Consider the following 24,274-nt stretch of genomic DNA (forward strand, 5'->3'; position numbering starts at 1 on the left):
CCTCCGCCCTCGGCCCCCCTCCCCCCATCCCTTCTTTCCCCACCCCCCCCCCCCCCCCCCCCCCCCACCCCCACCCTTCCCCACTGGCCCCCTCCCCCCCCGGCCCCCTTTTCCTTTCTTCACCGCCCCGCCCCACCCCCGATCAGTCTGAAGAAGGGTTTCGGCCCGAAACGTTGCCAATTTCCTTCGCTCCATCGATGCTGCTGCTCCCGCTGAGTTTCTCCAGCATTTGTGTCTGCCTTTTCCTCATCACACCGCCTGGATTCTTTGTGTCAATGCATTCTCTCTCTCTCCCTCTCCCTCTCTCTCTCTCTCTCTCTCTCTCTCTCCACCCCCCCCCCCCTCTTTTTACTACCTATCTTGATGGACAGGATGGCTACTTAAGGAAAACATGACGTGCTTGTTCTAACAGCGACTCTCATCTGATTTGATTTACTGGATTCAGTTTAAACTTGCTGCAAAAAAAAATGCAACTGCCCATATTGGTTACAATCCCCTCCACTTGAAATCATCTTACAGGGGGGGGGGGGGGGGCTAAGAATGGGAAACTGACAGTAGGTTTTCAGAGTCCAATTTAAATACTGTCTCAGCTTGAAGAAGATGGGGGGTGGGGGTGAGGGGGTATATATGGAGTTTTTTGGAGGAGCTTGCGGCACTTTTTTAAACCGGCAGTCTTTACCTGATGCTTTGACTGAGTTGTGAGGCTTAGCAGCAACACGCCCGGTTACAAGAGGCATGTTCATGGCGATTCACGCTCGGCTCCGCACTCTGGCGATCAGTGACCTCGCTGGCCAGCAATGTCATTCGAGCGTTGTCTATTTGGCAGTAAACTCCAGATCAACCCCCCCCCCCCCCCCCCCCCCCCCCCGCGCCCCGCCCTGGGCCTTCAAGGCAGCTTTCATTGACAAAATTGAGAATGGATGACATCACTTCACCATGCTGCAGGCTTCCAAGCTGCGTGAGGCCAGGAGACAAAACGAGATCCTGCATCAATGGTCATGTCGGATAGAAAATCGCAGCTCCCCTTCCGATCAGCATCCGCCATTATTAACTGGCCTAACGGCACCCACTTCAACCCATGTAATGGCCCTTTGGAGACCGTCTTGGAGCTTAAACGATGGGGGCAGTTGGGCGCCCGGAGGGAGGGCAAAGAGGATTCTATGGCGGGGTGTGCAGGAGGGGAGAGAACCCAAGAAAATCATTTTTGAAAGGAAGGAGTGAGGTGGCATGGAGAATTGCACAGACTGACGGTCAGAATCGACTCAGGCCTGCATGACGGGAGGGGGGGCAGTGCATTCGGGGACGACACGCAGAAATCCAGAGTGAAAGGTGCCTGGAAGGGCCCAAGTATGATATTTTGCCGGAGAATGTTACTCAAAATGGATTGGGGGACATTGGAAAATGATTCGAAAACCGGGCGGTGGAGAATTGGGCACGGCAAATCTCAACCGCAATCCATCTTGAGAATTTGGGCAATTAGATACATAGAAAATATGTACAGAGTAGAGGCCATTCGGCCTTTCGAGCCTGCACCGCCATTCAATATGATCATGGCTGATCATCCAACTCAGTATCCCGTACCTGCCTTCTCTCCATACCCCCTGATCCCTTTAGCCACAAGGGCCACATCTAACTCCCTCTTAAATATAGCCAATGAACTGTGGCCTCAACTACCTTCTGTGGCAGAGAATTCCACAGATTCGGCACTCTCTGTGTGGAATTTTTTTTTCTCATCTCGGTCTTAAAAGATTTCCCCCTTATCCTTAAACTGTGTGGCCCCTTGTCCTGGACTTCCCCAACATCGGGAACAATCTTCCTGCATCTAGCCTGTCCAACCGCTTAAGAATGTTGTAAATTTCTATAAAATCCCCTCTCAATCTTCTAATGTTAGATTATCCATGGGTTGTGGAGAGAAAGGTAATATGTGGGAATAAAATCTCATGAGTTCGGAGACTGTGCCTCGGTGGAGAAGTGGACCGACACTGAGGATAGTTAGACGGTGTTAGCTCCGACAGTACAGAGCCTTGGGATATTTCTGGCCGAGGTGCAGCCTGAATGAGCCGCAAAGATGCCAAAGACACAGAGAAACGACTGGTATATCCAGAAAGCCTGGCTTTATACAACAAGCAAAGCAGCGTTTATGTCGAAATGTGTAGCTGCCTAGACATTTAAAACATGAAAAGAATTGAAAGGTAATTGAGGCAGATTTTTACTTTAGCCAAAGCCGTCCCAAGTTCCATGTTACCAGTGGGAGGGGATCAAATACCAGTTTAGATCTCAATGGGGGCTGTTTGAAACATACCGGCCAAAAGACTATCTGTTCCACTTGGACTTTTAATTTGAAATTCACTTTGATACTTCCAGTACAAAGGGTTTCCTGCTAAATTATATATCATTTGTCATTTCACCAATGTTATTCCCCGCTAATAACCCACATTCCGGCTGAGAGGACTCAGATGTTAAAGTGTTCTTTGCAAAACTCCTCGCCGTGAGGGGAAGTGGTGGGTTGGCAACTAAACGCATTTCCTCGTTAGCCGTCAAAGGGGAAGAGACAACAGCACTCGAACTTATAAGGGGAAGAAAGCTGTTTCAAGATGTCTCTCTTGTGAAGTCCCGGTGCAAGCAGCACCTGTGAACACTTCCTAAAACGGCCCTGATATACCCCCCCCCCCCCCCCCCCCCCCCCCCCCCCCCCCCCCCCACGACCCAACCAGTGAAGAATCTGTTTGAAATGGAAATTGTCTGGGGCGGCTGAGAAAAAAAGATGTCCAGACTTCAAAGCCAGTTGTTCAAACTGTTTGACGGGCCACCTTAATTAGCTTATTTCATACCCTGGGGGCATTACTCTGAACGGCCACGTGGCAAGGTGTAGTCATTGGCATTCCCCCACAACATAGAAACATTGACAATAGGTGCAGGAGTAGGCCATTCGGCCCTTCGAGCCTGCACCGCCATTCAATATGATCATGGCTGATCATCCAACTCAGTATCCCATCCCTGCCTTCTCTCCATACCCCCTGATCCCTTTAGCCCCAAGGGCCACATCTAACTCCCTCTTAAATATAGCCAATGAACTGTGTGGCCTCAACTACCTTCTGTGGCAGAGAATTCCACAGATTCACCACTCTCTGTGTGAACATGCCAAGGATATGTTCATGATTTGTCTAAGAAGTGTCTGAGAAAAATCCCTGCTCTCGGCTGCGGCGCTGCAAGTTATATAGCCGATAATTAATTGCAACCCGTGTCCCACTTAGGAAACCTGAACGGAAACCTCTGGAGACTTTGCGCCCCGCCCAAGGTTTCCGTGCGGTTCCCGGAGGTTGCAGGTGGTCGCCGGAGGTTGCAGGTGGTCGCCGGAGGTTGCAGGTAGTGGCAGCAGGTAGGGAGACTGACAAAAACCTCCGGGAACCGCACGGAAACGTTGGGTGGGGCGCAAAGTCTCCAGAGGTTTCCGTTTAGGTTTCCTAAGTGGGACAGGGGGCATTACTTTCTTGTATCTTGCTCATTTCTTATGGATTATCCGCCCACATTTTTACATTTAGATTTAATATATGGTTACTTAGCTGCTTACATGTGCATGTGCGTAGTGTTGGGCAGGTCAGTCGTGCCATGTGTGGGCAGAACACCAACATCTAACTGTTTAAGAAGGAACTGCAGATGCTGGAAAATCGAAGGTAGACAAAATTGCTGGAGAAACTCAGCGGGTGCAGCAGCATCTATGGAGCGAAGGAAATAGGCAATGTTTCGGCACGAAACGTTGCCTATTTCCCTCGCTCCATAGATGCTGCTGCATATTTCCTTCGCTCCATAGATGCTGCTGCACCCGCTGAGTTACAATAGACAATAGACAATAGACAATAGACAATAGACAATAGACAATAGGTGCAGGAGGAGGCCATTCGGCCCTTCGAGCCAGCACCGCCATTCAATGCGATCAAGGCTGATCATCCCCAATCAGTACCCCGTTCCTGCCTAACTCCTCCTGACTCCGCTATTTTTAAGAGCCCTATCTAGCTCTCTCTTGAAAGCATCCAGAGAACCGGCCTCCACCGCCCTATGAGGCAGAGAATTCCACAGACTGTTTAAGAAGGAACTGCAGATGCTGGAAAATCGAAGGTAGACAAAAATGCTGGAGAAACTCAGCGGGCTGGAGAACCACAGACTCACCACTCTCTGTGAGAAAAAGTGTTTCCTCGTCTCCGTGCTAAATGGCTTACCCCTTATTCTTAAACTGTGTGTGTGTGGCCCCTGGTTCTGGACTCCCCCAACATCGGGAACACGTTTCCTGCCTCTAGCGTGTCCAAACCCCTTAACAATCTTACATGTTTCAATGAGATATCCTCTCATCCTTCTAAACTCCAGAGTGTACAAGCCCAGCCGCTCCATTCTCTCAGCATGTGACAGTCCCGCCATCCCGGGAATTAACCTTGTAAACCTACGCTGGGGTCCCTCACATGCTCCAACGTATTGTGTCTATCTATTGTACTTGAGTTTGACTTGATCGTATTTATGTGTGGTATTATCTGACCTGTTTGGATAGCATGCAAAGCAAAGCTTTTTTTTTCACTGTGCCTCGGCTGGTCCTCGTGATACTAATAAACCCCAAGCCGTTGGGAGTGAGCTGGAGCCGGTTCTTTGCGATCTCCGTTCCTTTATGGTGACAATGTCTTCTTGCAAACTGGAGGTGTGCGCGTGCAACGGTCTTTCTGCAATTTCTTGTCTCCAAAGATCGCAAGGGCAAGCGTGCTGCACTGCTGAGAGCGACCCTCTTCAATTCCTCTAAGTCCGACTCCCGACATTATCCAGCCATTGAATGGTGTTCTTTCTCGACCCCCAGGCCTATGCTCGACATCCCTCGTTGTTCCCCCCCCCCCCCCCCACCCCCCCCCCCCCCACCCCCACCCCCACCCCCGTTCCTTCTCACTCCTACCGCCTTTTGAACCCACGTCCCCGTCTCTCTCGTGTTTTCATTTGATCGTTCTCCTGTGAAGCGCCTTGGGATATTTTACTGAGTCGACGGTGCTAAATAAAGCCAATATGTTGTTGTTCTCTACAGGGCTTTTGAGACTTGACGGTGTCGGGCCAACACAAGTCTTTGGTGTAGTGAATAAGACACAACACTAATTACATTTATTCCATAACTAAACCTATATTTAATGCTAGGCCAACATTTTTGAGGCATAGTCTTGAGTCCTGCTTATATTTACAGAAGTGTGGGTAAAATATGTGAGAATCTGATTTTAATATATCATGCTGAAACTAATAGATGTAATCCCATTATGTATTGAATATCTTTCTACGTTTTTTTAAAATATTATTGTTTACTATCTTTTAATAAATAAAATAAATGTTACGTATTACGATGTTTAAATAAAGGAACGCCATGCATTCCCATCTCATCCAGTCTGACTTTGGTTTTAGCAAGAGAATGGTGTGTCGTTTCCGGTATTAGGGAATGCCTATAGCCATTTCAAAGTGGGTGTGGGCGTAACGCCACGAATAATAATTTGGGGTCAGCACAGTGGCAGAGCCGCTACCTCACAGTGCCAGAGACCCAGGTTCGATCCTGACCTTGGGTGCTGTCTGTGTGTGTAGTTGACATGTTCTCCCCTCTGACCATGTGCGTTTCTTCCGGGTGCTCCGGTTTTCCTTCCACATCCCAAAAGACGTGCGGGTTTGTAGGTTGACGGCCTGCTGTAAATTGTACCTGATGTGTAAGGAGTGGGTGGGAGAGTAGGATAACATGGAACTTTCATCTGAAGAAAGACTGGATAGACTCGGCTTGTACTCGCTAGAATTTAGAAGATTGAGGGGGATCTTATAGAAACTTACAACATTCTTAAGGGGTTGGACAGGCTAGATGCAGGAAGATTGTTCCCGATGTTGGGGAAGTCCAGAACAAGGGGTCACAGTTTAAGGATAAGGGGGAAATCTTTTAGGACTGAGATGAGAAAAACATTTTTCACACAGAGAGTGGTGAATCTGTGGAATTCTCTGCCACAGAAGTTAGTGGCTAAAGGGATCAGGGGGTATGGAGAGAAGGCAGGGATGGAATACTGAGTTGGATGATCAGCCATGATCATATTGAATGGCGGTACAGGGTCGAAGGGCCGAATGGCCTACTCCTGCACCTATTGTCTATGTTTCTATGTTTCTAGGTCTGAAGTGGAGTCTCGACCCGAAACGTCACCTGTTCCCTTTCTCCAGAGATGTTGTCTGACCCGCTGAGTTACCCCAGCAATTAGTGTCTACCTTTGAAAACTGACATTAACGGTTGATCGATGGACCAGGCCGTTACCACGTTACAATGCTGTCCGTTTTAATAGATCAGTTTACTCAATCAATTTACACAGGCCAATTAACCTACCAACCAACATAATATTGGGATGTTGAAGGAAACCGGAGCACTAGGGGGAAAGCCAGGGAGAACGTGCAAACTCCACACACACAGAAACACCCAAGGTTCAAGTTCAAGTTCATGTGAGTTTATTGTCATGTGTCCCTGATGGGACAATGAAATTCTTGCTTTGCTTCAGCACAACAGAACATAGTAGGCATTTACTACAGAACAGATCAATGTGTCCATATACCATAATATAAATATGTATATATATACATGAATAAATAAACTGATGAAGTGCAAATAACAGAAAATGGGTTATTAATAATCAGAGTTTTGTCCGAGCCAGGTTTAATAGCCTGATGGCTGTGGGGAAGTAGCTATTCCTGAACATGGTTGTTGCAGTCTTCAGGCTCATGTACCTTCTACCTGAAGGTAGCAGGGAGATGAACGTGTGGCCAGGATGGTGTGGGTCTTTGATGATACTGCCAGCCTTTTTGAGGCAGCGACAGGATTGAACCTGGCTTTCCCTACCCGCTGAGCCACTGTAAAATCCACAATGAAGGTAGGGTCTGCCACCCTCTGTTATTCTATCAGCTTGCCTTTTTCCCATTCATCCTTAAAGCATCAAAAAGTACTTTGTATGTTGCTGTTTTTTGACATGGGAGAGCAACATTGCTGTGCCCCTGTCTTTAATGGCATTAATCTTCATAATTGGAGCTGACTGATCTTTCCTTTCCCAGTAAAACGGACTCAGCTGCTCCAAGCCCTTATTAAATGTTGTCACCACATTAGAAAAGCAGATGCATCCCAGACTGGTCAGCAGGCAAACATCCCAGGAGACGCACACAGCGGGTGTCCTGCACAACCCTCTTGCGGTTGGATCGCTTTCGAGATCAGAAGTCTTCAAGACACTTGCACATGCAGGCATTTCCCGACTTATTTCCTTCTGCAGAAACAAAAGATGACACAAAGCAGCGTGGGGGCATGTGGTGCTAACGGGCTGTGCAGTACTGTAATCATCAACTCACGCTCATACACCAACTTCATCCTACATGTGCTCCAAACCCATGCCAACTTATGTGCTCCCACACATGGTACTGCAGCTTTTACTAATTTCAAGTTTGCATGTGATTCCCAGTAGAATTAAAGTCTGTCAATTTAGCCAGATGCACTAAATCTATTCCCCACGCCCCTCTTTCTTCCCTGTTCCCCACCCTGGCACACACACCCATTGCTTCCACTATCCTACTCCCTTGCTGGGCCCCAGCACAATTTGGAGGAACAGCATCTCATATTTTGCTTGGGCAGTGGTATGAATATTGACTTCTCTAAGTTCAAGTAATCCTTGCTTTCCCTTTCTCTCCATCCCTCCCCATTCCCAGTTCGCCGACCAGTCTGACTGTCCACTAATACACTTTATCACTGTTTGCTTCGTTGTCACCTTCTTCTAGCTAATAACGATCTATTCTACATTTGCCTTGAACGTCATCTTGTTTTCACACCTTACCCTTCCTTATCCCTGTTTCTCCCTCTCCCCCGACTCTCAGTCTGAAGAAGGGTGTTCTTCCTCATGCCACCCATTCCTCCTCTCCAGTGATGCTGTCTGACCCGCTGAGTTACTCCAGCATTCTATGTCTATCTTCGGTGTAAACCAGCATCTGCACTTCCTTCCTACGCCTAAAAACAGTTTCTCTTGGTGCCTTCCCTCCCACCTTACTGCCTCTGGGAGCTTGCCGTAGACAGATTTCCTGCTGCGTTTACACCAGCAACTACACTGCAAAAATAGTTTGTCTGCCTGATGTGGTCTTGGCTGAGTTTTGAAAGGTGAAATGCAAAAAGAAAATTGGGTACTACCAATATATTTTCCAAAAAAAAATATATTGGAACAATACTTATATGTCTGTGTCCAAAGGCAGCATAGAAGGAATATTGGAGGATGTATGTTGGAGTTTTGATGGATTTCCCCTTGTGCGTCTGGGAGAAATGTGCAGAACCTTTCATCGAGATGAAATGTGTTGGGTCTGATCCGCATTAAAGCAGTTAGCGAAATCATTTAGTGTCATGAGTCAAGTGATGGTTCTCCATCCTTTTGTTTCCTCCTGTTCTTCCGATCCTTTGGCTCCCTACGGTGAGTTCCGGATTTCATTTCAGCATAAAGCTCTAAGTCAAGATGGTTAATTTCACTGCAGGAAGGATGGGAATGACTACAGGGGAGTGGCCGGCATTGTCTCCCGGTGGGTTGGCTCTGTAGAAGCAGAGGGACCCTTTGCAAATCACTTGCCTGCCTGTTGGCTGCGGTGGTATATTTGATGTAATCTTCCAATCATTGGAATTCCTCCACATGTAAACACTTTGACTGGAGGGGTGTAGCCGCTAATCACCCTCAAGAGCCCTCACGCCTTCAAGAAAGTGGGAGAAGAAAGAAGGAGAGGGAGAGGGGAAGAGAGTGGAAGGAGGGTGGTGGAGTCACAGGAAACGGCAGATGCCGGAATCTTGAGCAAAGCAACAAGTACTGGAGGAACTCAGTGAGTCGGGCTGCATCTGTGGAAGGGGGTTGGCCAGGCAACGTTTCTGGTTGCGACTCGTCATTGTGCCTTTTGCAACCTCCCGATGTCCCCAAATGTCATCACAGTCATGCAAGGGGTCAGCGTGGTGGGAAGTAGGGTTGAGCAAGGGGGCGGGTGGTGGTGGTTGGTGGAAGGAAGTCCGTGTGAGGTGGACCGGGGTTAGTGCGAGCGGTGAAGTTGGTTAACATGCTTGAAATTGGCAAATTTCCACTCATCCAGAAGGTCTCTGAGCATCCTAGTTGCTGGGAGATTTGCCACTGCCTTTGTTGTTGAATGACATGGTTGGTGGCTGATGTTCCCATTGTTTGAGATGGCCACTGTAAGGTCTCTCCAATCTTGGAGGTAATTCATGGTGCATGGGCCGGTCCATTAATAATAATATTAATAATAATAATAATATATTTTATTGTTATTCCACAAAAGTGCAACGAGATTTGGTATGCAGCTTCCATCCGATAGTCATAACTTAAACAACTGATAAAATTTAGATAACATTTAGATACCCCGAGAACATGATTTATTAAAAAAGAACAGTAAAACAGTAAAACAGTCTAAAGTGCAAATGTGTCTGTGCCGGGTCGATGTGCGTGAATACAGTTCATGAAGGTAGGGGGCACTCAGCAGGGCCGGTTCAGAGCAGCTATAGCTCTGGGGATGAAGCTGTTCCTGAGTCTGGAGGTGCGGGCGTAGAAGGACTTGTAACGTTTGCCGGAAGGTAGGAGTTCAAACAGACTATTACAAGGGTATGAGGAGTCTTTGTGGATGTTAAAATTGTACAAGGAATTGGTGAGGCCAAATCTGGAGTATGGTGCACAATTTTGGGTCGCCTAATTATAGGAAGGATGTCAACAAAATAGAGAGAGTACAGAGGAGATTTACTAGAATGTTGCCTGGGTTTCAGCAACTAAGTTACAGAGATAGGTTGAACAAGTTAGGTCTTTATTCTCTGGAGCGCAGAAGGTTAAGGGGGACTTGATAGAGGTTATTAAAATGATGAGAGGGATAGACAGAGTTGACATGGATAAACTTTTCCCACTGAGAGTAGGGAAGATTCAAACAAGGGGCCATGACTTGAGAATTAAGGGACAGAAGTTTAGGGGTAACATGAGGGGGAACTTCTTTACTCAGAGAGTGGGAGCGGTGTGGAATGAGCTTCCAGTGAAGGTGGTGGAGGCAGGTTCGTTTTTATCATTTAAAAATAAATTGGATAGTTATATGGACGGGAAAGAAATGGAGGGTTATGGTCTGAGCGCAGGTATATGGGACTAGGGGAGAATACGTGCTCGGCACGGACTAGAAGGGTCGAGATGGCCTGTTTCCGTGCTGTAATTGTTATATGGTTATATGTTATATGGTTGATGGCCTTCCTGAGGCACCGTGTGTGGTAGATGCCCTCCAAGGCTGGTAGCGGTGTCCCAATAATCCTCTGCGCTCTGTGGACGACGCGCTGAAGAGCTCTCCTCTCCACCTCCGTGCAGCTGAGATACCACACAGAGATGCCATGTGTTGGGATGCTCTCTGTGGTGCAGCTGTATAGAAGGTTATCAGCAGCTGTTGGGGCAGACCAGTCCTTTTCAATGTTCTCAGGAAGAACAGTCGTTGCTGTGCCTTCTTGACCAGCGCAGTGGTGTTGGTGGACCATGTGAGGTCCTCTGAGATGTGAGTGCCCTGAAACCTAAAGCTGAACACTCTCTCCACACTGAGGAACATGGGACTCGTACAGTCATCATTGGGCAGGCCCACTCTTTTCACCATTATAGAGACGTGCTTTGAGGTAGAAGGTTGGGCTGGTCCACTATACCTTCAGTAATCTTATAAATCATTGTACACAATGAGTATTTAAATACCTTGCGTATGCAAGCAAAGAATTTCACTGTGAATTGTCGCATGTAGAAACGTAGAAACATAGAAATTAGGTGTCGGAGTAGGCCATTCGACCCTTCGAGCCTGCACAGCCATTCAATATGATCATGGCTGATCAATGTGACAATAATGTATTCAATAAAATATTCAATTCAATTCAAAAATCACCACTCAAGCTGCGTGAACAACCCAAGCCTCTCTTCATAATAATCCCCCGAGACAAGGCATTGTGATCCTGGACAGATAGCTGGATAGAAATGGTTTCGAGGGATATGGGCCAAACGCGGGTAAATGGGACTGGTTCGGATGGGACATCTTGGTCGGCATGGACGAGCCGGGCCGAAGGGCCTGCTTCCATGCTGTTATGACACTAAGATGCTATTCCTTATAACAAATGTAAAGCACTTTGGCCAACGAGAGTTGTTTTTTAAATGTGCTATATCAATAAATGTGACTTGACTTGACTTGACTTGACTATTCTTCCATCAATGTGGCGTGGCAGTTCCCGATCTCGCAGCACACAGAAGTTGTGTGGAATACACTGCATTGTTAACGCCACTCTTCATACCCAGGCAACTGAAAATTGAAGGGAGACAAAAATGCTGGAGAAACTCAGCGGGTGCAGCAGCATCTATGGAGCGAAGGAAATAGGCAACGTTTCGGGCCGAAACCCTTCCGGGTTTCGGCCCGAAACGTTGCCTATTTCCTTCAGGGTTTCGGCCCAAAACGTTGCCTATTTCCTTCACTCCATAGGTGCTGCTGCATCCGCTGAGTTTCTCCAGCATTTTTGTCTACCTTCGATTTTCCAGCATCTGCAGTTCCTTCTTAAAAAACTGAAAATGAAATCTCCACCAACTCTGAATGGTTATCAACCTGCAACGTCCACTCTGTGGCACTCTTCACAGATGCATCCCGACCAGCTGAGTATTTCTGGTCGAGTTTGTTTTTATTTCAGACTTCCAACATCTGCGGTATTTTAATTTTGTATTCAAGACAAGGTGATGGAAGATGCTGTAGAATCACACTTGCAGTTGTACTGGCATGACTCACGTTTGTCAGCTGCAACCAACTCATGCCACGGAGGAGGGTGTAGTTTCATCTATATTTTTATACAATCATATCAGTTGAAAATATTAAAAAGTGTTTTTTATTATTTTGTCTTTCCTCCAATCTCAGCACCACGAGGTGGGATATGGACCAAGTGGGACTAGTGTAGGTGGAACATGGTTGGCGGGTCTGGGCAAGTAGGGCCGAAGGGCCTGTTTCCACTCTGTGACAAAACCAAACTGGATAATACTTCTTGAGTATTGTAACACATTGAGACAGCAGAGATGCTGGAATCTTGAGCAAAACACAAAGTGCTGGAAGAACTAAACAGGTCAGGCAGCATCTATGGAGGGAAATGGACAGGCGACGTTTCGGGCCGGGACCCTTCTTCAGACTGGACAACCACATTCCAACCACACTGCCTGTAGTCACCAAACGACCCTCCTCATTCCCTAGGTACCATCTTGCTCCTGAAGTATCAAGTTATCAAAATAATATCTAAGTGTTTTTAGATTTGGTAAACATTCAAAACGAACTTGGATCTTTTAAATATTAACCAAGCTGTTATTTTTTTAATGTTCAAACAAGAGGACATGAGTTCAGAATTAAGGGACAGAAGTTTAGGGGTAACATGAGGGGGAACTTCTTTACTCAGAGAGTGGAAGCGGTGTGGAATGAGCTTCCAGTGGAAGTGGTGGACGCAGGTTCGTTGGTATCATTTAAAAATAAATTGGATAGGCATATGGATGAGAAGGGAATGGAGGGTTATGGTATGAGTGCAGGAAGGTGGGACTAAGGGAAAAAAAGTTGTTCGGCACGGACTTGTAGGGCCGAGATGGCCTGTTTCCGTGCTGTAATGGTTATATGGTTATATGGTTATATGGTTATATGGTTATATGGTAGTCACAAGCTGAAAATCATTTGAGTGCTTTGCCATCCTTAACCGTTCAACAGCTACGTAAGCACAACCGATGCATCCACCTTATTCAGTGCAGGAAGGAACTGCAGATGCTGGTTTAAAGCAAAGATAGACACAACATGCTGGAGTAACTCAGGAGGACAGGCTGGAGAGAAGGAATGGGTGACGTTTCGGGTCGAGACCCTTCTTCAGACTGAGAGTCAGAGCGAGAGGGAAGCGAGAGATATAGATGATGATGTAGAGAGATATAGAACAATTGAATGAAAGATATGCAAATAAGTGAGGATGATAACTAAAAGGGCATTGTTAGCTGTGGGCTATGTGAAAACGAGCAAAGCCTCTGCAGAATATTGTTCAAGAAGGAACTGCAGATGCTGGAAAATCAAAGGTACACAAAAGTGCTGGAGAAACTCAGCGGGTGCAGCAGCATCTATGGAGCGAAGGAAATAGGCGACGTTTCGGGCCGAAACCCTTCTTCAGTAGAATATGTTTTTCGCGCTAACGGAATCAAAGGGAATGGGGAGAAAGCAGGAACTGATTTTGGATGATCAGTCATGATGATATTGAATGGCGGTGCTGGCTCGAAGGGCCGAATGGCCTACTCCTGCTCCTATTCTCTATGCTTCCATGTTTTACGTTGAGCTATCTTCACGTACGAGCCGTTTATCAGCTTGTAGGAGATGCAATTGCGTGAATTGGAATACACTAGCGGTAAGACACAACATAAGATCCACGCGCTTATTCCAAGGAGTTGACCAGCCATTTAGAGCCGACTCAATCACACTAAATTGCACTGTGAAATTGATGAGCCTGTTACCATCACATTACTGTGGTGGGACTTTGTGTGTGGGACCCATTTACTATCACGTTACAGCAATGTCCATGCTTCAAAGCGAAAACGTCTCGGGTCGAAGAGTGGAAAAGCGCCAAAGTGAGCACTGCCTTTAAATGGGTGACATTTCGGGTCGAGACCCTTCTTCAGATTGAAGGTGGGCCGCGACCCGAAGCGTCACCCATTCCTTCTCTCCAGAGATGCTGCTGCCTGGCCCGCTGAGTTGCGCCAACATTTTGCGTCTCTCTTCACAATATGAAATGCTGCTCGCAGGATAAACCTCCGGCGTGTCTTTGTCGGAGAATAAAGCAGAGTTTGCTCAGACGTCACCTGGATCGTGATGCTGATGTTGGTATGAGATGGCACATGGGGGCAGACCAGTCAACTTCAAAACTCAGGCCATGGGGGCCATTCAGCCTGACCTGCGTTTGAAAGGGGACCGGGGCATCTTTGACATGGTTTACTGCGACTCGCCTCGGTCCAAACCTTGCCATTACTTCTCCCAATTTACAATTTGTCCCAACGCTGCCATTATAACCCCCCTTTGCAACGCTGCCATTACAACTCCCCGAAAGATATTCTTGCCATAGAGGGAGTACAGAGAAGGTTCACCAGACTGATTCCTGGGATGTCAGGACTTTCATATGAAGAAAGACTGGATAGACTCGGCTTGTACTCGCTAGAATTTAGAAGATTGAGGGGGAATCTTATAGAAACTTACAAAATTCTTAATGGGTTGGACAGGCTAGATGCAGGAAGATTATTCCCGATGTTGGGGAAGACCAGAACAAGGGGTCACAGTTTCAGGATAAGGGGGAAGTCTTTTAGGACCGAGATGAGAAAAACATTTTTCACACAGAGAATGGTGAATCTGTGGAATTCTCTGCCACAGAAGGTGGTTGAGGCCACAGTTCATTGGCTATATTTAAGAGGGAGTTAGATGTGGCCCTTGTGGCTAAAGGGATCAGGGGGTATGGAGAGAAAGCAGGGATGGGATACTGAGTTGGATGATCAGCCATGATCACATTGAATGGCGGTGCAGGTTCGAAGGGCCGAATGGCCTACTCCTGCACCTATTTTCTATGTTTCGATGTTTCTATGTTTGTCCTATCAGTCTCGACACACATTTGCGATGTTCGGGGGGGGGGGGGGGGGGGGGGGGGGGGGGGGGGGGGGGGGGGGGGGGGGGGGGGGGGCACTCCGTGGGAGTTCCTGGTGTTTTATGAGATTGTTTTTTTTTACCAAACTATGATTCTTGGCATTATTATCCCTGGATAAAAATGGCTGAAAACCCCCCAAATGCATAGCAGCCTCGTGACTAAAGGGTAATGTTTCATGTTGCATATCGGAAGTCAACAAACAAAGCCACACACGCACACACTGGATCATGTGAAACCACTGATCTTGTCATATCCAGCAGTTCAAGACATAACTGCCGAGCACATCAGTTAACACAGCGAGTATATGTTGTTGTTTTTTCAATTCCTGACTGAATTCAACATTCATAATAAATAATTATACATTACATAGCGGGTCTTTAAATGTCTTGGAGAGAGGCAAGTGTGTCGTGGGGCAAATGCTAGGGCGTGTGTCCAGAACCTCATGTTTATTTTGGACGATTTTTGAGGTAACCGCCTTCTGTTTGTGTTATGCACGCTGCTTAATCAACAGCTTCATTCCAAGTCAGAAACACTGAATAGCTTAAATAATAGCAAACACGGCTTCCTATTGTGCCCCCGGGGTGATACAATGGGCAGGCGCGACTGCATAAAGCGGGCGATACATTTGAATCGTGCCTTCAACGCACCAGTCTGGATATTCTACATCGCTTTATGGTCAATGGGTTTTTTGTGAGTTGTATTCACTGCTGTAATGCGGCAGTCCATTTACATAGAAACATACACAATAGGTGTAGGAGTAGAGGCCATTCGGCCCTTCGAGCCTGCACCGCCATTCAATATGATCATGGCTGATCATCCAACTCAGTATCCCATCCCTGCCTTCTCTCCATACCCCCTGATACCTTTGGCCACAAGGGCCACATCTAACTCCCTCTTAAATATAGCCAATGAACTGTGGCCTCAACTACCTTCTGTGGTAGCGAATTCCAGAAATTCACCACTCTCTGTGTAAAAAATGTTTTTCTCATCTCGGTCTTAAAAGACTTCCCCCTTATCCTTGAACTGTGACCCCTTGTTCTGGACTTCACCAACATCGGGAACAATTTTCCTGCATCTAGCCTGTCCAACCCCTTAAGAATTTTGTGTTTCTAAAAGATCCCCCCCTCAATCGTCTAAATTCTACCGAGTACAAACCGAGTCTATCCAGTATTTGATTCACCAATCTTCAAATCCGTATCTTTTATCTTCACTTAAGACAGCACTCGGGTCTTGGTTTAAGGTCCCATCTGAAAGACAGCACCCCTGTTCAGTGTGACTCTCCCTCAATACTACAGCCTAGATTTGTGTGTTCAAGCCTCCGAGGTGGAACTTGCTGCTGAGGCATCTCCTGCCACCTGGGAACTCGGTTCCCGATGGCATTTCCCATTTAAGTTCGGGTTACGAATAAGTTCACAGGAGGTGGTGAACCCTGCCGTAACCCGGGGACACGTTTGGAGGGATATGGACCAAGCGCAGGCAGGTGGGACTAGTGTAGCTGGGACGTGTAGATGGAACTTAGCGGTGATTTGAAATGGTCAAAGTCAAAGTAGCCTTAATTGTCATTCAGACCTTGCTGTCTGAACGAAATGTTGTTGTCCTGCAGTCCTACATATAGTAAAAATGACAAGAACACACATTAAACACAAATTAACATCCACCACAGTGAGTTCACCAGGCACCTCCTCACTGTGATGGAGGCAATATGGGATGGTCTACGCACATCAACCAAACAGCCACCAAGGCTAACAGGATGCTGGGATTGCTGAAGAGAGGTATTTATGATTGCAACACCAGAACCAAGTCTATAGCCTACAAGACTCTGATAAGGTCCAAACTTGAAAATTTCTCCTCGGTCTGAGAGAACGTGCAAACTCCACACAGACAGCACCCGAGGTTGGGATCAAACCCGTGTCTCTGGGTCACTGATGCACCACTGTGCAGCCTTTAAATTTGATGGCGTAAAATTAGTGGGCTGATAGGCCTGCTTTGTTGCTGCATGACTCTTATGTTTACCACAGTCCTGAAATGAGTTCTGCATTGATGGCAGCAGTAAAAAATAATGTGAATGGGTTTGTACATGGCCTTAACTTTTGTAGAATGGAGGAAAGGAGGGAAAAAGAGAGAGAAAGAACGAAAGAGAGAAAGAGAGAAAGAAAGAAAGAAAGAAAGAAAGAAAGAAAGAAAGAAAGAAAGAAAGAAAGAAAGAAAGAAAGAAAGAAAGAAAGAAAGAAAGAAAGAAAGAAAGAAAGAAAGAAAGAAAGAAAGAAAAAAGAAAGAAAGAAAGAAAGAAAGAAAGAAAGAAAGAAAGAAAGAAAGAAAGAAAGAAAGAAAGAAAGAAAGAAAGAAAGAAAGAAAGAAAGAAAGAAAAAGAAAAAGAAGGAAGAAAGGAAAGAAAGAAAGAAAGAAAGAACGAAAGAAAGAAAGAAAGAAAGAAAGAAAGAAAAAGAAGGAAAGAAGGAAAGAAAGAAAGAAAGAAAGAAAGAAAGAAAGAAAGAAAGAAAGAAAGAAAGAAAGAAAGAAAGAAAGAAGAAAGAAAGAAAGAAAAAGAAAGAAAGAAAGAAAGAAAGAAAGAAAGAAAGAAAGAAAGAAAGAAAGAAAGTAGGAAAGAAGGAAAGAAGGAAAGAAGGAAAGAAGGAAAGAAGGATAGAAAGAAGGAAAGAAAGGAAGGAAGATGTAAATTGAGACAAGGTGTCAGAAGAAACAAGAAAAGAAATAGAAACAAAAATGGATAGAAGAAAGTGAAAAATAAATAGACAGAAAGTGAAATGAGTGTTGCGTGCAGGTAAAGAGAATGACACCAACAAATCGACTGTGGCAATGAACAAAGTGAGAGGAAAATCCCCCATCTTTCAGATGGATCAAATGAAACCACCTCCATAGATGTGTCATTGGCAATTGACAGGCTCTGGTAGATGAAGGGAGTTAATGGCGTGACCAAGGCTGCCTTTAGGAGATGCACAAAATACAACAGGTAACTGGAGGATCTTACTGTGCAGAATATATTTTCTGCAGTTCTGCTCCTGATGAGAATCATGAAATGATCCCTGCCCTCCACACCCCCCCCCCCCCCCCCCCCTCCCCCCCCCCCCCCCCCCCCCCCTTCCCCACAGCCACGATAATTTGTATTTTTGTGCAATTCTGCGGCAATTGTTTATCAACTGCAACTTGATATTACTGCAGGAGAAGCACATTTTAATTATGTGTGGGTCAAAGGGTCACACGCAATTATGGTCAACCACAGAGAATGCGCTTTTGGCTTTATTTTTGATGGTTGACCAATATTATTGGCACAGAGAGTTTCCAAGCGCTCAAGATTCCTGGCATTCCCAGAAATCAAGGATTAACCCAGTGGACCTGATTGGAAGAGGAGTTCAAGAGACAAATCGTCAGTACATTATGTCGTACATTGGGTCGTTTTTCCAAAATGTTCGCAGAACATTTTTATACAATTATCTTTAGCCATGAGACAAGATCCAATGTACTGGAACAGGGGACATTGAAGGGAGATTTAATTACACCCATAGAATTGTCCAGCACAGAAATTGACCCTTCGAACCACCACAGCCATGCCAACCATTTTGTATTTTGTCCATCTAATCCGACTTGCAGACATTAGTTAAGTCAATTCACTTTTATTTCTATAGCACATTTAAAAAACAACTCTCGTTGGCCAAAGTGCTTTACATTGGTGGAGGTACTAACGTGCTACAAACAGTGGTTCATAGATTAAGTACATTCATCTATATTACTAAATGTCTGATCTTGACCGCTTTTGGCTCGCTGTGCTGCGATTTCCAAGAGAACGCCGCCACCTACGGCTGTCATTTTTGGCCACCTCGCTCAGAGACCCCCTCCGCCTTCCGGTACCGGAGGATTGTTCCCATCGATGAAAAATCAGAGAGATATTAATGTTTTTTAATAATTTGCCATCCTCTCTGCTGCCCCTGCTGGTGGGAGGGACTATAAAACCAGGAAGTGGTGTGCCTCACTCAGTCTCTGCAAGATGGAGGAAGTCAGAGGGTCATGTCTCTCTGAGCTCTGAATAACACTGAACACATGTCTACTCAACTGTGAATGCCCTTAATGTGGTTTGAAAATGAAAATAAGGTTGGTTTGAAGTAGAAATGCACTGCAAATGGTTGTTTTGGGTTGAAGTAAAAATGCTCTGCAAATGGTTGTTTGGGTTGAAGTAATTGGTGGTGAGGTGGAATTGGTGGAGAGGTGGAAGATTGCGTCGGGGGACCAGCCCTCCCGTGTGAACATGGGTTCCACTTAGTCTAGTAAATACATAGATATAGCCCTCCCTCAGAGGACGTCAAGAAAGGCTTGAGAGTAAAGATGAGTTTTAAGTCTCGACCTAAAGGAGTCGATGGAGGGGGCAGTTCTGATGGGAAGGGGGATGCTGTACCGCGGTCTAGGAGCTGCAACCGCAAAGGCGCGGTCGCCCCTGAGCTTATGCCTAGATATTCAGTAGCCCCAAATCGGCTGATCTGAGGGACCTGGAGGTGATGTGGTGGGTAAGCAGATTTATGATGTAGGCGGGGGCAAGCCCGTTAAGGGCTTTGTAGACATAAAGAAGGATCTTGAAATTTATTCGGAACCGCACAGGGAGAGAGGCCAGGATCGGGGTGATGTGGTCCCTTTTTCGGGTGCCCGTCAGGAGTCTGGCTGCGGCATTTTGGACCAGTTGCAGGCGGGACAGGGAAGATTGGCTGATGCCAGTGTAAAGGGAGTTGCAGTAATCTAGGCGGGAGGAGATGAATGTGTGGATGATCTTTTCGAGGTCATCCACACATTAGCTCCGTATCCTTCTATACGTTGGGTATCTAAATGCCTCTTAAATATAGGGCATTGAGTTCAGGTTTGGGACATCATGTTACAACAGTACATGTCATTAGTAAAACCACACCTAAAGGATTGTGTGTAGTTATGTCCTGCAATCGGACATACATCATTAAACAGAAAAAGGTGCAGAAAGGATTCACTGGGTTGTTGCTGGGGTTGGAGGGCTTGAGTCATAAGGAGAGACAGGTTAAGCTGGGGATTCTTTCCCCTGGGGCGTAGGTTCAAGGGTGACCTTATAGATAAGGTGAATGGTCTGTTTATTACCCATGCAGAGTTTAAAACTACAGGGCATAGATTGAAGTGAGAGGCGAAAGCATTGTAAGGGACCTGAGGAGCAGCTTTTTTCCACACAGTGGTGGATATATGGAACGATAGAGGAAGCTGTGGAGGTGGATGGAACTAGCTCAAGTAGACATGTTGGTCGGCATGGATGTATAGGGCCTCTGGTCCCTATTCCTTGCTATGATGATATAATATTGAGGTTCTGGCACATTGTACACCCATTAATGATGGCTCCCTGCAAACACCTTTAGAGCAGGTGGTTCACCTGCCTTATCAACCAGCCAACTGTACATGCTGCAAGAGACCATAAACAGCAGAAAAGCAAATGGTTCCAAAATAAGATAAGAAAGATTATCTCCTTGAGAAGGTTTTACATGGCATTTCCCTCCAGTAGCACAATACCATACATGTCAAAAACAATTTCCATCTGTCAAGGACAATCCTTCTCACAACTTATTTCGAAACTTCATTGTGTTAATATTGTGTTATCATGGTCTGAATCTAATCTGCTGGTTTCTGATAGAAAATATTGCAAAGCTTTTCAGAACAATACTGCTCCTTCTGTGATTCTGCAACAAAACGAGAAACTTGCAGAAGTGGGTGTCGGGAAGTCAGGACTTTGGAAAAGATATTCCTGCGAGTCCGACTGCGGTGCTGTTTTTAATTAGTTTGATTTGGAAATTTCTCTGGAATTCAATCATTCAGGGCTAAGGAGAAGCTTGCAGGAAATGAGTGCAATTGTGACTCAAACTCGGCGAAATAAAAAAACAGAGGATGATGAGCTGAAAGTTTACTCAACATGTGTGAGGTTAATAGCTCTGTAACAAAACAATATCATCAATAACTGCTCCCATCTGCTGCAGACTGGTTTGTTGGGATGTTATGCGTTCTGACATGAAATGTCGTTTGGACAGGGTCAGTGTAAGGCTGTATTAATCATCGTCTCAGTCTGTTCCAAGGAGATCTATAAATCATACAGCATAAATCATGAGAACTTGTAACAAGGTCTACGATAAATACAAAAGGTTCTCGGTTTTTACGTGCATTTTATAGAAATGCAACAACGAGATTTGTGCACTTTGGGGGAAGATATGAGATAATCTACGAGACCCACCAAATGCGCCCAAAATGTTGTCCATTAATATACGTTTTATGGACAACTTTACTCCCATTAATGCTGAATAGAAAACAAGCAGTTGTGATTAATCCTTGTGGTATTTATTTGCTCCCTATCACTGTTTTTATCTATCTGGCTTTAAGTGTGGCTGGTTAGCACAGCGACAGAGACTCCGATGGTTTGGATGAATCTGCCAAGTTTGGCTATTCCACAATCGGTATTAAAATGGAAGAGCCTGATCACTTCAGACCAAGTGGCCGAGCACTTTGTTTCAATGCCAAAGATAAGTCAACGTCCATGGGTTGTGAAGACATTTTCCTGACTCCACTGAATGTCTGTCTCCGTATTGCCCACAAGCATCGATCTGGAAACCAAATAGAGACACTCTCTGACTGACCTAGGTAAGGGTCACGTTCTGGAAACCCTTTTGAAAGTCAGATTTTCCGCAAGTTGTAAAGTATCTCATGCATCTGATGTGCCCTCTCCTGCTGAGTGATGCTAAGCTCCTGAGAAATGTTCTGAGGTCTGAGGTCTGAAAGCTCCTTGCTTTCAGGAAGCCCAGTGATACAAAAAAACAGCACAGTTTTGAAAAATAAGTGAAGAGAAACTGAGTGAATAATTTGGTATTTAAATTACTAAATTGGCCTTCATAACAAGTTGGCCTTCATAACAAGAGGATTTCAGTATAGGAGTAAAGAGGTTCTTCTGCAGTTGTATAGGGCTCTGGTGAGACCACATCTGGAGTATTGTGTACAGTTTTGGTCTCCTAATTTGAGGAAGGACATCCTTGTGATTGAAGCAGTGCAGCGTAGGTTCACCAGATTGATCCCTGGGATGGCGGGACTGTCATACGAGGAAAAATTTAAAAGAATAGGCTTGTATTCACTGGAGTTTAGAAGGATGAGGGGGATCTTATCGAAACATATAAAATTATAAAAGGACTGGACAAGCTAGATGCAGGAAAAATGTTCCCAATGTTGGGCGAATCCAGAACCAGGGGCCACACAGTCTTATAATAAAGGGGAGGTCATTTAAGACTGAGGTGAGAAAAAACTTTTTCACCCAGAGAGTTGTGAATTTATGGAATTCCCTGCCACAGAGGGCAGTGGAGGCCAAGTCACTGGATGGATTTAAGAGAGAGATAGATAGAGCTCTAGGGGCTAGTGGAGTCAATAGTCAATAGTCAATAGTCTATTTATTTGTCATTTGGACCCCTGGAGGTCCAAATGAAATGCCGTTTCTGCAGCCATACATTACACACAAATAGACCCCAGACACAACATAATTACATTTTACATAAACATTCATCACATAGCTGTGATGGAAGGCCAAATAAACTTATCTCTCCACTGCACTCTCCCCCCCCCCCCCCCCGATGTCAGAGTCAAAGTCAAAGCCCCCGGCTGGCGATGATGGCGATGGCGATTGTCCCGCGGCCATTGAAGCCACGCCGGGTGGTACGAGGTCGCACACCGGGTCTTGGTGTTAAAGACCCCGGTGTGCGCTCGCAGAGTCTCACGGCCATTCCAAGCCGCGCGGGGCAGTAATGTTAGGCCCCGCTCCAGGAGCTCTTCAACCCCGCAACTCGGGCGGGAGAAGTCGCCGTTGCAGGAGCCCCGAAAAGCGGTCTCCCTCCAGGGATCCGCGGGCTCCCGGTGCCGCCATCCGCAGACCCGCAGTAGCAGCCTCCGCATCAGCAGCAGCAGCAGCAGCAGCAGCAGCAGCAGCAGCAGCAGTAGCGGCAGCAGCGCTCCTCCACCGCTCCACCCACTCCGGACTCGGCCAGCTCCGCGACGGCGACGGTGAGTCGTAGCACCAGAGTCCCCGGCTTCTTCCTGTTGGAGGCCGCTCCTCGTTGCGGCCCCAACGACAACTGAGACCCGACGAGAAAAGGTCGGGTCTCCAGTGCAGGGAGAGATTCAAAAGTTTCCCCCCCCCCTCCCACCCTAGTGATCCTTCTTCAACCGGATATCATCTATCTATGCCCCCCCACACACACACCCCAACGTAAAATAACAAAAACTACATAAAAACACAGACAAAAAATAATAAAAACGCGGACAGGCTGCAGAGGCCGCTGCTGGCCAGAGTCGCGCCGCCTACCGGATTATCTCTCAAGGAATATGTGGAGAAGGCAGGCACGGGTTATTGATAGGGGACGATCAGCCATGATCACAATGAATGGGGGTGCTAGCTCGAAGGGCCGAATGGCCTCCTCCTGCACCTATGTTCTATGTTTCTATGTTTCTATGTAATTACACGGTGGACAAAAGAACCTTGAATGGATTTACACGGTTTTAGTCTTCAGCACCAAAGAGGCGATGTTTGATAGTGTTGTGGTTGTTACACACAGCATTCTTGTTGGTAACCAACATCATAACTCAAGATTGAAGATGCTCATCTGTGTTACCGCATAATTTTGCATGATATAATGGAGATAACTGTGCTTCCTAGGTCTGTTTTTTCCGCATACTTTATGCTTGGGAGCCATTGATCAAATGCAGACATCTAGCATAGAACCTTCTCGAGTGACACCACAAATGGGATCAGAGACCACACTGCAAACTTGTATCCCACACAATGGTCTTATCCTTTTCAGAATGTAGCCTGGTTTATATTTGCAAAGATATCTGAAGGCATTGACAATTCCAACACACAGGAATGCCCAGATTTGGCTAATGGAGGAGGCATTTGGATTGTGGTATGATGGAAAGAACTTTAAAATATATGGTTAAGTGTTGTATTAACACAGCAGCCACAGGAACGTTCAACAAATGAGTTGAGAGTTTGTCTGTTGACATCAAAAACTGTCGTTCCCAGGCTTCTAAGTTCTAAAACGGGAGAGCTCATACAGTGACCTCTACACAGCAACAAGAAGATGCATTTATATGGGACCCTCAATGTAGTAAAATGGCCTGAGGCACTTCAGAGATATGTCCACGAAAAACTGACCGTGATCCATCTGAAGCGAGATTAGGGCAGGTGACTAATAGTTTGATCAAAGGTACATAGATACATAGAAAATAGGTGCAGGAGTAGGCCATTCGGCCCTTCGAGCCTGCACCGCCATTCATAATGATCATGGCTGATCATCCAACTCAGCATCCCGTACCTGCCTTCTCTCCATACCCCATGATCCCCTTAGCCACAAGGGCCACATCTAACTCCCTCTTAAATATAGCCAATGAACTGTGGCCTCAACTACCCTCTGTGGCAGAGAGTTCCAGAGATTCACCACTCTCTGTGTGAAAAATGTTTTTCTCATCTCGGTCTTAAAGGATTTCCTCCTTGTCCTGGAC

Source organism: Leucoraja erinacea, chromosome 40, assembly GCF_028641065.1.
Source record: "Leucoraja erinacea ecotype New England chromosome 40, Leri_hhj_1, whole genome shotgun sequence".
In the NCBI taxonomy this organism is placed as follows: domain Eukaryota; kingdom Metazoa; phylum Chordata; class Chondrichthyes; order Rajiformes; family Rajidae; genus Leucoraja; species Leucoraja erinaceus.